The following is a 21,388-nucleotide window of genomic DNA, read 5'->3' as shown; positions in this document are numbered from 1 at the left end:
ATGTTTTGATATAACCGAGCATTTTACACTCTAGCAAATTCCAAGAGTAAAGGTTTTGAAAAAAATTAATATTAAAAAAAATGAATAAATTTTGTGTTTTTTTTCTATCCATTTCAAGATTTAACATTAAATATAGCATATCAAAATATTTTTTCTTAAACAAATAAAAAAAATTAATGTTAAAGCTTAAAATGCGCCTAAATCATATCAAAAAAGTTTACGTACACCAATGATTATTTATATAAATCAAAAGTAATTACTATAGATTTAGCGGGTTTTGGCCTACATTTTGTTGCAATTATTGTCCCTAGATGTCGACGCATGCTCCCGACTCGATTTTTAGTATTATTTCCGGATATTTTGACCCACTAAGTCAATGATCCAGTTTTTTGGCCTTATTTTGAAGAAATTCAATGTTTCCGAATACGGTTTTCTAAATAGTTCCAAATATTTTGAATAGGATTAATGTCTAATGATTGCGGGACCTATGGAGCTATTTTTATTTCCATAATAACCCTGCACGTACAATATACAATGTGTATTTTGGGTCGCTATCCTGTGATAAATAGAAATGGCTACTATTAACAGCCGATTTAAGCACACTTAAAATTTAAAATTTTTCCTAAAAAAAATCGAAAAAATCGTCGATGTCTAGGGACAATAATAGCAACAATATGTAAGCCAAAAACCGTTAAAACTATTGTAATAGAACTAGGTGTATGTAAACTTTATTAGTCCCCCGTATATTAATTGGTGCTTGATTTTTACACGGAAAGTTAAAGAACGTTGCGTAGGCTATAGCGTGGTTTGTATTCGTTTTCGCCCATTTCAGCACAATAAAATGGGAAAGTCAATATAATGCACTAATTTGGTTAAAAATATATGATTTCACCTAAATGTGAGAAAACAAGAAAACTTAAATTCACATTTTATAAATTTATTATAATTTATTATCTCCCCGAGCATGCCTTTGCCAACAAGTCGTCTTTTCGCGACGATGGCAAAAGCTAAAAATCATAAATTGCACAACTTTCTGGTGCTTCTCGCAAATATCTGCGTCGATATGTATTCACGATCATACGTATACATACATACATATTTACGCATGTTTGTAGGCGAAGCTGCTACAGCGGCAAGGGGTGACAATCGGCGGCCATTACTTTACTTATGCCATAGAAATTCTATTGCTACGAATATGGAAATGACAACGAAATAATGCAAATATGCACATTTCTAAAGGTCATTAATTTCTTTGAAGAAATGAATGATCCTGAGAAGTATAGGCTTAACTTTTGAACGGCCAACGCAGAGCATTTCAACCAAAAGGAATTCATTAAAATCACCACTCAGAATTCGTTTTATCCGTTGTAAGCGAACGATTTTCGAAGAAACATCATTTCTAATATGCCACAAGACAAAATTAGAAATGAGCTTCTTAAACCTCACGCTGTCAGATAAAACGATATACCTCGTCATCGCGGGTCGATTTCCAAAAATGTAAATGAAGACTAACTACAGAAATAATCCTTTAAAGTATAGCCTTAATTTTTCAACGGCCAACGCAGGGTATTTCAATAAAAGGGCACATAAAATAGTTGAGAATTCGCAGAAATGAAAGACAAAGGAAAGAAAAAGGAGTATAACTTCAATAATGAACAAGCATACAAACATACATATGCGCAGCAGCAGCAGGGAAAGAGGTAACAATCGGCGATCCATTGTATATTTCTTTCGTGCATAACCGAACCATAATTAGGGTAACGCAATTCAAGTGTCAATGGTGGTCTAGGTGGTAAGCGCTTCAAAAGTTACGACGAGCACGTAGGTACGTAGGTTCGAATCCCAACAGAATTTATTTTTTTTTAATTGAATATGTGATCTTATTTTATAATAAATCATTTTAAATATATAAAAGATTTACCTAAACATTATGATGATATTCTCATGATTCATACGCAATGTACGAATGTAAGCAATTTCGTTTTGCCGTCGGCGTTTCAATTTCTCATGCTTCAATTTTTGCTTTCAACCAAGAAATCGCTTGTATGTATGTATGTACATACGTGCAATATATGCATTTGCGTTTTGCCGTCGGCATTTCCATATTGACATGCAAAAGTAATTATATATTTCATTGTTTCGTTTTGGCCCAATTTTGTCAAGACAAGTGTCAATAATTGCGCCAAAATCAAATATATTACATATTCATATGTAAACATGTTTTAAACTTTACATAAAATTGAAGTGTCAATAATTGCGCCAATTTTCATAAAGTTGGAAATTTTGCGCGAATAAGACGTGTGCGGGTTAAGTCGTGAATATTAATTATATTAATTAATTTGAAAGTGCTGAAAAATGCGAAACGAAATTTCAATAAATTTAAATAAATTTAAGTAAATTTACATGTATTTTCATTTATATTTAATTGTCAATAAATTTTTTAAAAATTATTTGCCCTAGTTGTCCATTTTTTATTTTCTCACACATTTCAGTCGATTTTTGTATAGAAATTTGACCGGCGCAGAAGCAAAATGCCAAACAATCATACATACATATACTATGTCGTTTGCACATTTGTCTGTATGTTTGCGAAAGCAAATGTTCTACAAAAGCATATTTCTATACTTAAACAAACTTATTTAAACCATCGTATATTTCTTACATGCATAACCAAACCATACTTAAGACAACGCCACGAAAGTGTCAATAGTGGTGTTGGTGGTAAGCACATAAAAGGTCACAATGTGAACGCAGGTTCGAATCTCGACGGACTTAGTCTTTAATTTTAGCATTTTAACATCGTAATACTATACTAATAAATATTTTTCTTACTAATAGAAATTAAATTTATCACAACAACATGCCTAATATACATATACATAATATTGCTGTGATAAATTTAATTTCTATTAGTACGAAAAATATTTATTAGTATACATAGTATACGATGTTAAAAGGCATACATCTTTCTATCCTATCTTGTGTATCTGCACATGCTCATATGAATGCATGTATACGCATGTGCGTGTTCAGAAATTCAAAGAATTAGCACAAAAAAAAAGAGAGACGAAAGAAATAAAGTCACATAATATAGTTGAGAATTCGCAAAAATGAAAACGAAAGAAAAATAATGCGCAAGCATACATAAGCAGCGTACTGTACTTATTGACCGCATTATTTTTGCGTAAAACCTTGGAATTTATTCATTAAAATCACCACTCAGAAGTCGTTTTATCCGTTGTAAGCGAGCGATTTTCGAAGAAACATCATTTCTAATATGCTACAACACAATATTAGAAATGAAGTTCATAAACCTCACGCTGTCAGATAAAACGATATACCTCGTCATCGCGGGTCGATTTCCAAAAAATTTAAATGAAGACTAACTACAGAAATGATCCTGTAAAGTACAGCCTTAATTTTTCAACGGCCAACGCAGAGTATTTCAACCAAAATATACGCAAAATAGTTGAGAATTCGCAGAAATGAAAGACAAACGAAAGAAAAAGAAGCATAACTTCAATAATGCACAAGCATAAAAACATACATATGCGCAGCAGCAGCAAGGAAAGAGGTAACAATCGGCGATCCATTGTATATTTCTTTCATGCATAACCAAACCATAATTAGGACAACGCAATACAGGAGTCAATGGTGGTCGAGGTGGTAAGCGCTTCAAAAGTTACGACGAGCACGTAGGTACGTAGGTTCGAATCCCAACAGAATTTATTTTTTAATTGAATATGTCACCAACCAAAAATTGAAACATTGTTCTACAAAAACAACAACAGCATAAGCATGGCAACATTGTGTTGTTGGTAGAAAAGCCGAGCTGTGCCGAAAGAAACGAACAAACGATCGCCGATTGTCACCGCTTCGCTTGCTGCTCGAACATCTTCGCAGACAAGGTTGCGTAGATTCATATTGAGCGAGGTTGCGTAGATTCATATTGAGCAAGGTTGCGCAACCTGAATCTATCGCAACCTTTTCCGAACTCGTATAAGAAGTATAACTTCAAAAAAAATGTATTACTCTACATGTTTAGTAATAAAAATAAAATGTATTGAAAAAATACGCTTTTTAGAGGAACCTGGCCTTAAGGCCAATAATTATAGTATTCGCTGTAAAAAGTGTAATCATTGGTTCCTTAAATCATATAGTAGACATGAAAAATATACATATATTCAATAAATATAATAGGAAACAACATCCTGGCTGGCATAGACTGCTCCTCGGCTAAAGGGTTGGACATGACCAGGGCACTCTGTACAATAAGAAGAGGAATATTTGCACGGTTTACTGAAAGCGGAAGACAAGGGCTTAACCAACTTAGTCTGGAAAGTGATCAATAGCAGTGAAGTAAAGTGAAGATTTCCCGAAGCTTTAGGTTCAGTGCGATAATAATGAGACCGTGGAATGAAAAAAAGTCGGTTGAGGGCAAAGGAGGTAAAGAGTTTTTGGATGGGCTTGCTCCTGGGAGGCACCCAGACCGATGAGTCATGACACACGACCTTCCCACGAAGAGACAGTTCTGTAATATAGTTCCACAGAAGGGTAAGTTAGGATTTGTGTGATAGAACCAACGGTATGTGGTGCTAAGATTCATTCGCTTTTTGGTGAGAGTGGATATTGATAACAGGAGGCATTACCTTGAATGCTTATCACGCCAGCTATCCTTGAACTGTCCCCAATCCAACCAGCGGAAATCCTTTTCGAAGAAACACTCCGCACTAAGAAAATCAACACGCTTTAAAAAAAACCCAAGTAAAGTGCTTTGGAGGATGATTACAGAGCTGCAGATTGTACATACAAATAAAAAAATAATAAAAGATGATAAATACAAGCTGCTTTTCAAAGCAAACAGGACATAAAAGAACAACAAAACAAACGGGTTTTTTCAATCTGTTTTATTCAAAATAGTCTCCTGCTTCAATACAGCTTTTTGCACGGTCCAAAAGCATGTCGAACGAGTGTTTTTGGCCGGTATGGCCGCCAGTATGCCGCCGCAAGCCTTTTGAATGGCATCTACGTCTACATAACGCTTTCTTTTCATGGGTAAATACATTTTTCCGAAAAGGAAGAAGTCGCACGATGCCATATCAGGTGAATACGGGGAGTGGTTAATGGTTAAAATGTGATTTTTGGTCAAATAATCGGTCACAAGCGTCGATCGATGAGACGGCGCATTATCGTGCAACAAACACCAACTTTCATCTTCGCGATATTCCGGGCCGAACACGTCGAATACGGCGCACCAAACACTTCAAAAATCCAAGGTAGAATACCGCATTAACTTTTTGACCGGGTGGAACAAATTTTTTGGTGGAATCATAAAAACAAATCAGCATTGTCTTCTCTTTTGACTTCTTCATGCGCGATTTTTTGGGTTTCGGCTCGTCCGGTGCCTTCCATTTAGCCCTCTAGCGTTTCGCTACAATTCCATTTCCATGAATGAAAATGAATGACTTCGGCTGATTTTTGACGAATTCACGCACAGTTTCGATGGAATTTTCGGTGATCACGGATTTTGATTGGCCCACATGTTGATCATCATTTATGTTTTCACGACCACTTTGAAAAGGTTGAAACCACTCGTCATAAACTTGTTTCATCAATTGAAACGTTTCGGAAAAAGTTTTACCAAATTTAAAACAAAATTTAATGTTTTGGAAATTCCTCAATCACAGTGACAAAAGTGCTTCGACAATTGCCTCTAAGGCATCTAAAGGTGTACGGATTTAACGGTGAATATCAATATCAATACATAGTTAAAAAATAAAGTCAGTTTTTTTTGCCCTATATGCCTTTGTATGCTTAAATATTTAAAACTACGTAACATATTTTGGTGCGGCTTTTTTTAATACATAGAGTGATTGAAGATGAAGCTTTTTATGTAGATCTATCAAAATAATATTCTAAGTATTGTACACATTGAAAAGGTCTACAGAAAACTCCGTGATGGTATATGTACAGTAAGTCTATACAGTAATAATCGTTATCCAATTAAATACCTTAAATACATTGATCATTTAATATATAGTAGATCTATATGGCCCTGTACAGCATTTGATTTAAATATTTCCGAAGATATTAAAAATTTAAAAATTGCGTGTCGTTGCGTTTGCGGCGGTACCGGTCGGCCAAGACGGCTGGGGCGTGCCTATAAATAGCAGGCCGCGGTACTCCCTGTAGCACTTTGAATTTAGCAGCGATCGGACGCGTTTATTATCGGAGCTCTCTAGCGAGAAATATTTAAACGGAAACGATGAAGTATATGCGTACTATTTCAAATTGATCCTTCCTCAAAAATAATACAATTGCTAAATATTTGGAATAGTAGAAGGGAACTGCGACCAAATAGACATAGATGGATTATAACTGGCTCAGTATTCAGTCGATGAATATTATACCAAGTGCATCCTAAACGAAGAGCACTCAAACACTCTTCAGAGTCAGCAATTCGTTGTTTTTGTTAGATTATGAACTTGCGAGGCACCCACTTTGCACAGAGCTGCCCACTGCTTTCATTGTCCTCGGTGCTCATTACGCCTCTTTCCAACTTAGCAAATCTCTTTTCAACGGTTGACTTCTCTGGTGCAGAGCACCAATTCAAAAGTATTTTAACTAAAAAATCAATGCTTTATTAACACATGAAATGCTTTTATGATCCATTTTTTTTGCAAACTAACACAAGTTGCTTCACAAAAATGCTGTATCTCATTAACTAATAGTTATAATCTAACTAATAGAAATTATATATATGGTAGTAGTAATATTATCTATGGGTCAACCACAGTAAAGTTTTGAAATACAATAAAGCGATTTTCGATGATTAAAATGTTTTTGTTCTCGAATTTAAAAAGCAACCTACTCGTTGTAGAAATGACGACGAAGCGGGTCTCCTAAGCATCTTATCAGAACTTGGAATGAACAGGGCAAAATAAGCTCAGAAACGCTTAGGCTAGTGGGGAGAATCTACGTATGGCACTCTTTTCTAAGGACGATATTAGGAGTAAAATATGTTTTAAAAAAATGTTCAAAAATTCACTGGAAGTAAAGGCGACTGAGAGAATTCCACTCGCAAAGAGTACCTAGCAAAGACCACCATGCAATAATATGTATACAGATGTCTCGAAAACGGCAGATGGAATTGGGACTGGCCTAGTAGATCCATGTAGCAAATTGTCGGTGCTCAAGGGCCGGATTCCAAGCATTTTCAAGTTGTACGCCTTTAAAAGATTTACAGAGATTATCTAGAGAAAAACTATCATGGTGAACTTATCTCATTCTAAGCGATAATTCCGCGACCCTTCGGGCAATCTCATCTGTTGGAATCAAATTAACAATGGTACTCAATTGCATCGAAATTCTTAACAAAGTTCTTATGAACACGTTATTTTATTACTTTGAGACTGCCAAATGGTTATTTCAGAAGTCTGCAGCCTCACACCATATCTCCTGTGATGTAAGTTGAAAGTTTTGATAAGCAGAATCAACAGATGGCATTGAGATGCTGAAAAAAAATATTTCTGGGCGGAGAGGGAGCTATCACGAAACGCAATGTTCTAAATTTTCTGTAAATTTTGGGGAACCACCCGATTGCCTTGTAAGTCACCAGTTGCTGACGGCTAGCGTATTGAGCACCATTTCGAAGAAGTACAGAATAACAAACATAGGGTCAAAACTTTTGGGGTTGCTTGCTGTCAGGACTTTAACATCAACGACAAAAAAGTTGAGAGATAGTGTGTATTCCGTCCAATTGGTAAATATGTCGATGTGGAGCGAGAAAAAGTTTCATGCTCCTCGTAGTGAAAAAGCGAAAAGGCTCAACATGTTTATGTCGTCTGGATTAAGGGGATTAGCCGATTTTGTCTTTTTGACATCTTAGACTTTTTCGTCGGTAAAAGCAATATGAGCACACTTGTTTCGCGTCTTTAGAAATGGTCGCGCAGCACCTACATCCCCTGTCAGTCGAAGGGTGCATTATAAATTGTCGGGTAAAGGAACTCGCCCACTATGTCGATTGAACTGCATTTGAAAGCGGTGGACATGACTCCTCAAAAAGCAGTAGTTCATAAGTAATCAGATTACATAAGACGGCAGGTTTAAGAATTTATCATGTCGCCAATAGCGATAATAAGGTAATATGAGCTATTTATTCTTCTTCTTTACTGGCCTAGACCCCGCTTACACGGTTATAGCCGTGTTAACAATAGCGCATCAGTCGTTTTTTCTTCGCTGGCATTGAGTCCAACCCGGGCCCGGAGGAATTTTTCTGCTGCGTATGCGCAAAACGGCTCCATCCAAACTCCACCTCGGTCAGGTGCAACACATGCAATGGATGGAGCCATCTTAAGACCTGTTCAGGCCCCATGTTGCCTGCGCAATACTGCGACCCAAGCCTCTACGGCTGTGCAATCCGCACATAGTTCGCGCGCCGCGCCGCCACCAAATCCGAGTGGCCAACAGAGGACCTCTACGGTTCCTAGGAGCTCTATCAGGCAACATAGCTCCCCCTCTGACTTGTCCCCCCCCCAACCTTCATCCCGCTCCAATCCTCGTGCGAGAACCAACCAGCAGCTCTTGGTCCCTCGCACTGTCTGTTCCGTCAAGTGCAACTCTTGTACTGGCTGGTGTCACTTTTCGGCGTGTTCCGGCCTGCGCACCACACGTGAGTGGAGTGACTCATACGTTGCCCCATGCTGCAGGAGTCTGCCCCCGCAACTCACAACAGCGGCGTCGCCTATAAACACCCCAGCGCGACAACCGCCCCTGCGGGTACTACAGCTGCAACAACTTCCACCCACACGTCACTCCCTCACCCCCAGGATCACCCACGGACACCCGCGACAAACTCGGCTGCTTCAATTTAACTGCAACGCACTCCAGAGTAAGATCGAGGAGATAGTTGCACTTATGAATCGGGAACGTCTATCGATAGCTGCGGTCCAAGAAACCAAGTTAAACAGCCGCTCAGATCTTCTGAGTTGTGCAGGTTTCAACGTTATACGTAAAGATCGCGAGCGAGATAATGGTGGTGGCCTAGCTTTCATATTGCACAACACCGTGCAGTATCGTCTAATCGATGTAGACATCGACCCCAGGGATACTACCCTAGAATGTCAGGGTATAGCTATCCGGTCAGGCGATGTCGAGCTCGAAATATTTAATATATACATCCCTCCAGTTACATGTTGCCCAACAGGATATCACCCGAATATAGGTGCGCTACTTCGTGGTGAAAACCGTTTGGTACTAGGCGACTTTAACGCGCACCACGATCTTTGGCATTCCTGCCTGTCAAATGATCGTAGGGGGATGGAGCTGGCGGAACAGATTGACGATTCGACATTCTGCACAATGAATGACGAAGCCCCCACCAGAGTTATGGGCACCTGTAATAGCTCGCCTGATATTACCATTGCTAGCGGTGGTCTGATAAACAGCATAACCTGGCGACCTATGCTAACTCTCGCATCAGATCATCTGCCCATAATTATCTCGATCGAGAAGCCTCCCGATTTTGTTTCTGTGGACAACCGCACCTATTTTGACTTTAACAAAGCTAATTGGGTCGGCTTCACAGAATTTACTGAGAGCACCTTCAAAGCTCTACCCATTCCTATGGACGTATGCGTTGGCGAACGTCAATTCCGCAAGGTGATCGCAGCAGCTACCGCTCGCTTCATCCCGGCTGGAAGAATCGCGGAAATCCGCCCCAATTTCCCAGCCGAAGCAGCCGTTTTAGCTAATGAGCGCGACACCTTACGCCATGCCGATCCCGGGGATCCCCGAATAAGGGATCTCAATTTGGAGATTCGGCGAATGGTAAACCAACATAAGCGGACGAAATGGATAGAGCACCTGAAGTCCTGTAACCTCTCCACCGGAGTGAGTAAGCTTTGGGCTACTGTCAAAGCTCTGTCTAACCCGAAGAGACAAGACGACCGAGTTGAAGTTCAATTCAATGGTCATGCCTCTTCGGACCCGAAGAAGTGCGCGAGCTATTTTAGCCGGCAATTTACACTGCACCCTTCGGTAGACAAAGCTAAACGATGTGTTAACCGACGGCTGCGCAAAATGCCAAACGAAGGCGCGCCACTTACTTTCACCGATGAGGAGGTTCAGGGTGCCATCAAAAAAGCTAAATCATCTAAATCCATTGGCCCTGATGGAATCAACATGCTAATGCTAAAGCATCTAGGCTCGACGGGAGTAGGATATCTCACCAAGGTCCTCAATCTGTCGCTGACCACTCTTCAAATACCCGATGTGTGGAAAGTCGGAAGAGTGGTCCCACTACTGAAACCTGGGAAACCCGCCAACAAAGGGGAATCTTATCGACCGATAACTCTCCTCTCCCCAGTAGTGAAGACACTTGAGGCCTTGCTACTCCCGACCTTCACTCACCACCTGAGCCTAGCCAACCACCAGCATGGATTCCGAAAAGTGCACAGCACCACCACAGCACTTAGCGTCATAAACGCCCAGATAGTTCGTGGCCTCAACCAGAAACCACCCTGCGAAAGAACGATCCTCGTAGCGTTGGACCTGTCAAAAGCGTTTGACACGGTCAATCACACAACGCTACTGCAGGACATCGAAACAACTACGCTCCCTCCAGGGCTAAAGAGGTGGACCATGAACTATCTGAGCGGTCGCCAGTCATCCGTACTATTTCGAGGTAAAACATCTAAACTGAGAAGAATTAAACAGGGGGTTCCGCAGGGTGGTGTCCTCTCCCCACTACTGTTTAACTTCTACATCTCGAAACTCCCACAACCACCAGAAGGAGTTTCCATAACCTCGTACGCTGATGACTGCACGATATTGGCGTCGGGCAATGGAATCGATGGCATGTGTTCGAAGGTAAACAGCTACCTCTCCGACCTTTCTCGTTTCCTCACTGCACGAAATCTCACACTTTCCCCCACCAAATCCACAGCGACCATATTCACAAACTGGACGAAGGAGTATAGACTTGAGCTTAACATTGCAGTCGACGGCGTCAAAATTCCGACTGTCAACAATCCTAAGATTTTAGGTGTAACATTCGACAGTCTATGCTCCTTCTCTCCTCATACGACCGCGATTATCGCCAAAGTACAGAGCCGCAACAAAATCCTCAAGTCGCTAGCCGGCAGCACATGGGGAAAAGACAAAGAAACGTTGTTGGCAACATACAAGGCAATCGGCCGGCCGGTCCTCAATTACGCAGCCCCCATATGGTCGCCTGGATGCAGTGGTACGCAGATGAGGAAACTACAGACCTGTCAGAACACTGCACTCCGGACCACTACAGGATGCCTTTTGATGTCTCCCATTGAACACCTACACAGTGAGACGCTTATGCTCCCAGTTAAGGAGCATAATGAACTCCTCTCCAGGCAGTTCCTGCTGGGATGCTTTCGCAGAAATCACCCCTGCAGTCATCTGCTTGGAGCGGAACCGCCTCCTAGGAGCATCAAAAGGTCATTCCTGGATTACGTCGACGACGTCGTACAGTACGCCGACCGGACTTCGGACGCAACTAACTTCAGACAGGTACTGACCGCCATTCACAGCGGAGCCATTAACACCTTCACCGACTCCCTTCCCGTGAATGGCGTTCTTGGAGTTAAACCACCACCAATCGCAGATGAAGAGCTCCAGCTGCCGCGAGAAACGCGTGTGACCCTTGCGCAACTTCGTTCTGGATACTGTAGCAGGTTAAACTCCTACTTATCCAGAATAGACCCTGACATACCCGACGTATGTCCTGCATGCAACGAGTGTCCGCATGATACTGACCACCTCTTTGCATGCCCCACAAACCCCACCCATCTAACACCTTTCTCCCTTTGGTCCGACCCCGTCGAAACAGCACGTTTCTTGGGCCTACCGTTAGATGACATCGACGACAACACAAATGACATTTACCATCCCAACGGGGATTAGATTTCCGTTAAAACAACAACAGATTTTTATGAGCAAACTTCATATAACAATTTTGTTGCTTACCATTGCACTTGACATTTAGTGGACTGTATATTCTTATTTAACTTATTGTTTACATTAATGTACTTGTGTCAAAATATAATGTTATTTATATATATTTCAATCTTAATGTAATAAAAGTTTTATGTACATATATTTATGAACACGGCTAATAACTGACAAGTTGCATGCATCACCTTCTTTGCTAGATGTGGTCGGATTAAACATGACCGATTATCAGAACCTAAGTCTGCTCTGCCAAATCCACAAATCCACTGATTTAAGCCTCCTTAACCCTTAGTTGACCAAGCTCACGAAAAATTAGTATTTCTAATTTATCTTTCAATATTATCATTCATATGCGTATTTTTTTAACAAAAAAAATTATAAATTTCAAGAATACTGCAGATTACAAAAAGGATATGGTACTTAGAAGTACCGTCGGGCTTGAGTAGCTGAAAAGTTTTCCATTATTAATGCCATGATATTCGGTAAAACAGTTCTTTTTTCATAGCACATATCACATCTTCTTCGGGTTTCAACAAATATTGGCCAATATACTCCCAAGTTGCACATCAGTTGCAACCGACGCACCTTTATCACAACGTATTTTGCTTGACTGTGTTGGCGTCTGACTCAAGCTATTTTTATTGGCACCAATATCCTTTTGCGTCATTAGGCCTTGAGCAACGGACCGTCTATAATTCAGCAGAGAGATATGTTTGACAGTATACATAAGAATTAACGAACGTTAAAACGCCTGCCTATCCCGCAGGTACTTCGCAGTTGATCTGCATGGTCATTCCCGCCAATGAATGATTGGTTTATTATCTATCAATTTATAAGCAATTTATTCATTTGTTGTTGATCGTGAATCAAACTCGTCTCTTTTCATTTCCTTGTCTGGCTGTATGTTTGAAAGAAGTCCTTTCGATTGCCTATAGTTGTCCCACATACAATTACTTTCTGAGTTTGGATTAACTTTAGGAGTCTAACGGATGTAAAATAATTGTCAAATGACACATACTTGTTCTAGCCGCACTGAGGGACAAAACCACTCTCCCCCCGAGACCAAATTCTTCGTACCGATCCTTCTTCGTTGATCCGACAAACACCACAATTTATAACCACGCTTGGTTTCATGGGGCAATATTGTTTCATAGAGCTTCTGCACTTGAAAATATTTATAGATTCGACTACTGATAATTGCTTAGCTCCATGATACACGTGCTGAAAACGTTTGTTCAAAGCGTCAATCATAGGGCGTATTTTGAATAGCCGATCTTTGTTGTTTTCCGAGATTTTATGAATTATCATTAACATGTTAAAATCTTAGTATTAAGTCGAATCCGTTACGGGAAATTGTTTTGGATATTACGGGTACAACCAGGCCAACTTCGACGCTGATCAGACTCTATATATGTGTATGTGTGTTAAAAAGTGAATATAAATGCATTCTGGTTGAGACTGAGGACAAGACGAAGTATTTCCTGTTATCAAACAGCCATCGCATTCACGATTTGACTTGCACGTCACTGTTGGAAGTCATAACTTTGCAGATAATTTTGTCTTTCTTCGAACCAGCATCAACACCAACAACAATATTAACCCTGATATCCAACGCAGAATTACTCTTACCAACAGTTGTTACAGTGGACTTAGTAAGTAATTCAGAAGTCAAGTCCTCTCTTGACGAACAACGACCAAACTCTAAAAGTCCCTCATCATTCCCGCCCTGCTATATGGTGCGGCGGCATGGACAATATCATCTGATGCGACGGCCTTAGGAGTGCGCGAGAGAAAGGTTTTGGGGAAGATTTATGGTCATTTGCTCATTGACAACGGCGAGTACCGCAGTCTATGAAACAATGAGCTGTATGAGATATACGGCGACATTAGCATAGTTCAGCGAATCAAGAGACAGCAGCTGCGTTGCCCAGATTATGTTGTCCGGATGGAAGAGAACTCTCCAGCTTCGAAAGTTTTCGATTCAGTACCCGCCGGTGGAAGACGAGGAAAAAGAAGACCTGCACTCCTTTGGAGAGAACAGGTAGAGAAGAACCTGGCTATAACCGCATTAGCGGTGCCAGTAAATAGTAAGATATACATATGTATATAGGGTCTACCAACAAAAACGGCGTCATGTTAAAATGAACTAAAACATTCAAATTTTAACAAAATAATTTGTGTGTATTCGTTCTGCAAATAAATGTATGTCATTTAGGATTTGAACAAAATGTCGGACAAATGGCTCTCACGGCTCCGTTCGCAATCTCTAGCCGTTTACGGCAATTTTTGCTGAACATTCAAATTTGAACAAAATAAGTTGTGTGTATTTGTTCTGCAAATAAATGTACATCATTTAGGATTTGAACAAAATGTCGCACAAATGGCCATTATGGCTCCGTTCGCAATCTTCAGGCGTTTACGGCAATTTTTGCTGAGCTAGTGCAGCATTTCGGCTGTAGCGAGCACCGTAAGCGATGCAACCTGATTTGATTTCTCATCTAACACCCTTTTTCATTTGCTCCGACCCCATCGAAACAGCACGTTTCCTTGGCCTCCCGTTAGACGACGTCGACGACAACACAGATAACCCTTACCATCCTAACGGGGATTGAGAAACCGTTGGAACAACAACATGCAACTTGATTTACACATGATCTTGGGGGCTATTCCGGGTAAAAGAGTCGGTCGACCATCATGTTACGACGCTCGTTAAAGATGGTAACGGTATTTCCTGCCTTATTTTGAAGGAAATAATGTCCGAGGGTGCCGCTAGTCTACAATCCGCGCCACACGGTCATTTTTTTAGGATGCAATTGCGATTCCTGAACCATACGAGGATTTGACTCACTCCAATAGCGACAATTTTTTAAAGCCTTTAATGTCGATAAATTAATTTAGAGTATGCAACTTTTCTATTCATATTGACTTTTTCTAATCATATAGTTCAATTTTATATCCACCAACAATTCACCAATTTTTTTGTGTCGGCTTTAGAATATCTCAACGGGGATAAAATGCGTATAGGCAAGTAGTGCACGTGGGTCGATTCCGGACTTTTTTCGATTCGGGATTTCTAATAGTGCGGAAAAGTTGCCTTAGTACTTCCTGATTCCAATGCAACTTTTTGTTTTGAGATCGGATTGCATCTTCAACCCCAACTTCGGCCTTGAAACTTCGAAAATTCGCCTAAAATCGTGAAATTGTCTACTTAGCGCCTGAAATACGCATCTCATGACAAAATGTATAAAACAAAAGTTATTTGTCACGTCATTTGCTACCGAAATGATATATGTGATCATGGCCGTAGGACGCACCGTTCCCGAGATACGAGCGAAAAGGCGGCGCGCCACAGCGCAAGGTGAAAATTGTTGCAGCTCTCAGCTAACCTGTATTGGTCACCCAGAACCCACCGCGTGGAGGTCAAATTTATTGATAAAATCAGATTTTGTACTAAACTTTGGCACTTGTTGCCTAGATTTCAGTGTAGAGCGTATAAAACGATCACGAGATTGGGGGCCAATAACTTTAGAAGATGCCTCTGTCACCAGTTTGACGGTTCTCTCGACTGCCACGGTGTGAGCGGGGAATTCACTAAATTTCCATACCTCTGCAGTGTCTCCCGACAGCCCTTTTATGAGTTCTTCGTTAGAAACTGAACAAAGAACTGGGGGAACAGTCAAGGTAATAGTCTTCCAGTTAATCATATCGTAATAATTATTAGCTTTGAAATTCAGCTTTGGCACTTTATTACATTTAACTTCCTTCCATTTACAGTGTCAGACTCTGCTTCTCTGGCTGCCAAAAGACGGTCAAGGGCCAACTTTCTGACTTCTATCCGTTCGTCAGTCATCATACTAAGGAGAATGTTTTCTGGAAGAGCAAAGAAAGCATTCTGTTGAATGGATGAATCGACAACCTTGCGTAGTTTTTTTGACTGCAGCATAGAGATGGCGCGAGCCATCTTTGATTGAACTGTTGAATCTTATTGAGAACCACAAAGGTGAGTAAACTGTAAGTATGTACTTTCCTTTGTTGGTTTGTCAGTAGAAATGTATAATCTCAGAATTCTATTTGCACAGGTGAGCTAGCGAGATTTGCACATGATACCTGGATGCATCGACGCTAAATCTGAGGAACATTGACCGGAAATAACAGCTTCTGATATTTTATAGAGATAAGCTTGGTCTGTGCTAAGTTGGGTCGGATTAATAACCTCAGAAGGTAATTGGCAGGATGGAAAACTTTCAAATTTGACAACAGGCAACTTCTCACAATCAGGGAGCAGTTTACCTATGTCGCCAGAGAATGTATTTGGACTCTTTGAGACACCATCTATGTGTTCGAAAAGAGCACGAAATGGAAGTTCGCTGAAATGTAGAAGACAAACAACCCACTGTAATGGCCTACCTATTCTTTCTTCTAGTTTCCGAATGATTCCACCTTTCCAACCTGTGTTCGTGTTGGTGCCATCAGCACCGACAACTTCTAGATGTTCCACATCAACTGAATTGTCTTGTTAATGTTGCCATATAGCTTGCGTCGCATCCTCAGCTGACCCGGAAGGAGAGGTGACGTGGCCAAAGTAATGACACCCAGGTTCCGCTATAAGAGAAGTATGTTCCTCTTTGACAGTGTCGAGGTAGTACTTTTCACCTTCGCTGACTTGTGCAAGTGTATTGTCTTTGCGGCCGTCAAAATACAGCCCATATACAGAGTCAATACTTTCGGTGTTTTGGAGCTTAACTCCAACACTTTTTTTGCCCGACTAATCTTGCATTTGTCAGTGACAAAGCTAGCCTGATCCTCTGTTATCAAAGCTGCTTTTTTGGCATCCAGAAAAGCAAATGAAACAATCAAGGCCGCTACTCTATCACTTACTCCAAATCTTTGGGCATCATCATCAGCATCGTTTTTGGAAGAATCCATGTGCGACGCACCTACATTGTTGTCGCCTGTATGAGAGTCTGGCTGATCTGAATATTCACTTGTTCTAGCTAATACTTTTCTGGTGTGTTGATGTTGAATGACGTTTTGAAAGCTTTTCTTTACGTTCATTTTTATTTGTAATCTTTTTTGTTTCAGGTAGATCAACACTTCCAATGCGACCAATTCTTCTGGTTCTCTGGTCCAAGAGAAATGGTTGTTCATTGATAGGAACTTTCCTTTCCTTTGGACAAGTGCAAGAAGAAATATAAATGCATTTACAAGCAGCGAAGTCAAATAATTTTCAGGCAGAAGAGACAAAGTCGTCTCTTTTAGAGCTCAAACCTATTGGGTTCCTTAAAAACATTTGTTTAAGAGTCAGAAATTTCTTATGATATGTGGTGAGCATTTGTACAACTCTGGTGTGTGAAACTATCGGAATAGATGACTTTTTGAAAGTATTTTCAACCTTTTTTGCAACTATTTCTGTAACCTCTTTACTCCTAGTTTCATAATTGTCGCCTCGGAGTCGCCCTATACGAAATCTTTCAAACTGATAACACAAAAGAACATCCTGGTATGTAGGTAACTGGGACTCCGAGAGATTCTAGAGATATATGCCAAACACAGGACATTTCTGTCTAAATTTAAATTTAGATACAGACATTTTGAGTTCTGTGTTCTGTTGAGAATATAAGTGATAGCACTCGGCGAAATCAACAAGAGTGAAGGAACTCGAGGAAAAAATATTTATGTGGAGACCAGTCCGAACGTGTCGTATGGCGCAGGGAAATGAATGTAAGTGATAGAACTCGGCGAAATCACCGACAAGAGTGAAGGAACTCGATGAAAAAATATTTGTGTGGAGACCTATCCGAACGCGTCCTTTGGCGTAGGTGAATGAATGTGAGTGATAGCACTCGGCGAAATCAACGTCAAGTGTGGCCGCAAACCGATTTTCACCTTGCGCTGTGGCGCGCCGCCTTTTCGCTCGTATCTCGGGAACGGTGCGTCCTACGGCCATGATCACATATATCATTTCGGTAGCAAATGACGTGACAAATAACTTTTGTTTTATACATTTTGCCATGAGATGCGTATTTCAGGCGCTAGGTAGACAATTTCAAGATTTTAGGCGAATTTCCGAAATTTCAAGGCCGAAGTTGGGGTTGAAGATGCAATCCGATCTCAAAACAAAAAGTTGCATTGGAATCAGGAAGTACTAAGGCAACTTTTCCGCGCTATTAGAAATCCCGAATCGAAAAAAGTCCGGAATCGACCCACCCTAGTGCACGTTCTCCAGATAGAGAATAAACTATATTTAGATATAGCAGCGGGAAGCTTACAGTTTTTAGATATTTGCGTTTAAATTTCAACATTTCTACTATGTAAAGTACGTATTTTTCGATTTAAAATGTATTTTACATTATATATACATATATATACGTTTTGTTAACGAACAAAAATAGAATAAAAAGAAAGATTATACGATTATTATTACAGGAATACAAAAAATCTTTCAGTATTTTCCTTCACTTGATGATCCTCCCGGTGTTGGTTAGGCCAAAACGGTTTTTTGTTTTTCAAGTGAGACCAAAGGCCGCCCTCGGAAAAGGGAGTTCTACGCGAAAAAGACTTGACACAAGACGGTGTAAAAAATAAGTAAATAACGAGTTCAACGCGAAACTACTGAAGACACCTAGGTGTTGGTCCAAAGTTAAATAGTAGGGTTTTTCACTAGCAGCGTTGTTATCTGTTATTCGTTATTCGATAAACTTTTACATTTATTTGGTTACTGTAAATTAAACAAAAAAGCCATCTCAACGAATAATATTTTACCGTGCCGGAAACTCGGACAAAATACTCGTTACTTAGTAAAACAGTAATCAGCTTTTTCAATCTTTGTATTTTGTCAGTTATGCTTTTAATAATTGATTGAAAGTAAGTATTGAATGCACTAATTTAATTTTCCTTAATTTTCTTTTTATTAACAAAAACTTTTGTTTTAAGAAAAAACGTGTTGACACAAAAACACAAAAAAACTGGACGGAAGAAGAAAACAACATCTTAGTGGACAAGGCGTTAAACGGCAATACGTAATAACGTTGATATTGACGTATGGATGTGATTAATTATTGTCATTTTTTTTGTCTGTCGAATTATTTTTCGCTCATCTGTAATTAAAGAAGCGAACAAATGTAATTTATTACAATTAATGAAAGAAACTAAACTGGAGGTAAATGCTGAAATGTTGAGGTGCAAAGTTGGGTATTGTAGGGTGACTTTCAACAAAGCAGAAGAATGGAGGAAATCAATAGGCGCAGGACTTTATAATGGAGACGCATGTTCCTCAGTAAAAGGCAATAAGGTTATTGATCATTAATCTAGTCAATATTGTATTTTTCATATCATTTAAAAAAAATTACACAAAATGTGTCCACATTATGACCGACTCGTGGAGCTTTTCTCTTATAAACAGAACTCAAATATCATCGTTGAAAGGTCTTTATTCATCATGGATGTTGGAATTGAGCAATATGTCATATATTGATACAATTAAACATTTGCTTTCAACAGCATTAACTCCACTTTCTATACCAGTTCATTTGTGCAGCGCAACTTCCAGAGGGTTCCATCGAGTTAATATGTGAGCCAGCACTTTCGCAGCAAGAAGTATCAACTCCCCGCTCTCAACGATCTCTTGGACGAAAATTTAAGTCCACTGAATGGCGTTCTTAGAGTCAAATCACCAGCCATCGCAGACGAAGAACTCGAGTTGCCGCGAGAAACGCGAGTGACCCTAGCGCAGCTCCGTTCTGGATATTGTAGCAGGTTAAACTCCTACTTATCCAGAATAGACCCCGACGTATCCAATATACAAATGCCCTGCATGCAGCGAGTCTCCGCATGACACTGGTCACTTCTTTACATGCCCTGCCAACCCTACTTCCCTTTGACGACGTCGACCCGTACCATTCATCCTAACGGGGATTAATAACCATTAGAACAACAACAACGAAAATTTAAAACTCGCACGCCAAGTGAACTTTTATGATACCAAGAAAACGAGATTCTTATTATGAAATGCGCCTGAGCATTAAACAACAAAAAGTTGACAATAAAAGAACACGGCTTTTAAAAGTTGACGCAGGTTCTCAAAATAAAAAAGCTGGAGTCAGAACAAAAAGAACGACCTGCTGTCTTAAAGCTTAAATTAAAATTTAATACAGACTAAAGTATAAACACAAATATAATTAGGAGTTTCACATGGTCATAAAGTTTTAAGTTATAACGATCCGAAAACACAGCATTCAGAGTTGTATTTGCGTAAACTTATTTTAGTACGCAATCCAACAACAAATTTTTTAAACTAGTATAAAAATTTATGATTTTTTGATTTTACGATACTTTATGACACTTTGTGAGTACCACAAATATTTATTATATGAATTACATGAATAAATAGTTATTTTTAAAAAATGTGTATTACTCTGAAACATAAGGTTGTACAGCATCGGCGTTCTCATTCAAAACTAGTTCAATCTAACTCTTCAAATTTGTCTGCAGTTTCAGATACATTCAAAGGGGTTTCCAAAAATTCCCCAATGTCCGTGAGATGAATTAAAATATTATGGAGGATGCCACAGCTTAAAAACTATTTATTACAGAATTTCTAACTTTCTTCATTTTGGATACGCATTCTCAATTCTTTTAAGCTACTGAATCTGCCTGTTAATACACCAAAGCAGACTAGACTCTAACGCGGTACGCCATAAATTTAACTCTTTCTTTTTTGCTGGATCAAGTGTTGAGCATTACTTCTGTACGAAGTTATTATAATATTATTCAGAATCACCTGCAAGCCATTCCTGCCCCGAAAAAAACTTAATGCGGTTTTTAAAAAATTAACAATTTTTTTTTAATATTTTGGAACCGTGAGTTGAACCGCAATAACCAACAACTACATCGCGAAGCTTCAGCTGGTAGTCCCATACTACTTGTGCTTTAAGCGAATGTATATGACATCTGGAAAAGTAATTTGCCTGATTTTAACAGGAGCTCCGCCAATTTAATTTCCGTGCCTTCAACGTATCCAAAGCAAAACGGTAGTTCATTAAAAGTTTTTTACACTATTTCAGAGCGTTTTGCAAAATCTGGCCAGTATATATATTAGTGCAATAGTTTTAAGAAGCTATTTGTAATTTTGGAAATAATGCTGGCGTCCCTAATTCCAAACCAGTGCCAATTTTTGCAACCGTCGTACTTTCTCCTGATAAACCCAATCTGAATAAAACTATTGCCACTTGTAGCTCTACAGAAAACTGTTTACTCTTGCATTGCTTGAAAGATTCGTCATTCATGTTAGAAGATGATTAAATTGTGATCGATTTACTCGTAACATTTGGCGAAAGCGATACTCATCCACTGAAGTCATAATATCTTTGTACCAATGGATTTTGGAACAAAATTTACAACTCCC

The 21,388-nt window shown here is 39.6% G+C and overlaps 1 protein-coding gene and 2 pseudogenes across 26 annotated transcripts in view; all 3 read right to left on the bottom strand.

Annotated features, from left to right (window-relative positions):
• Nucleotides 1–21,388, bottom strand: part of LOC126766223 (calcium/calmodulin-dependent protein kinase type 1-like) — a 130,856-nt gene that overhangs the window by 107,862 nt on the left and 1,606 nt on the right. The window lies entirely within an intron of this gene.
• Nucleotides 1,342–1,543, bottom strand: LOC126766320 (small nucleolar RNA U3; annotated as a pseudogene).
• On the bottom strand, nt 3,215–3,417 carry LOC126766356 (small nucleolar RNA U3; annotated as a pseudogene).

This window comes from Bactrocera neohumeralis, unplaced genomic scaffold, assembly GCF_024586455.1.
Source record: "Bactrocera neohumeralis isolate Rockhampton unplaced genomic scaffold, APGP_CSIRO_Bneo_wtdbg2-racon-allhic-juicebox.fasta_v2 cluster11, whole genome shotgun sequence".
Taxonomy (NCBI): Eukaryota; Metazoa; Arthropoda; class Insecta; order Diptera; family Tephritidae; genus Bactrocera; species Bactrocera neohumeralis.
Note: the sequence above shows the minus strand (reverse complement) of the source record. Positions and strands in the feature narration are given on the sequence as shown.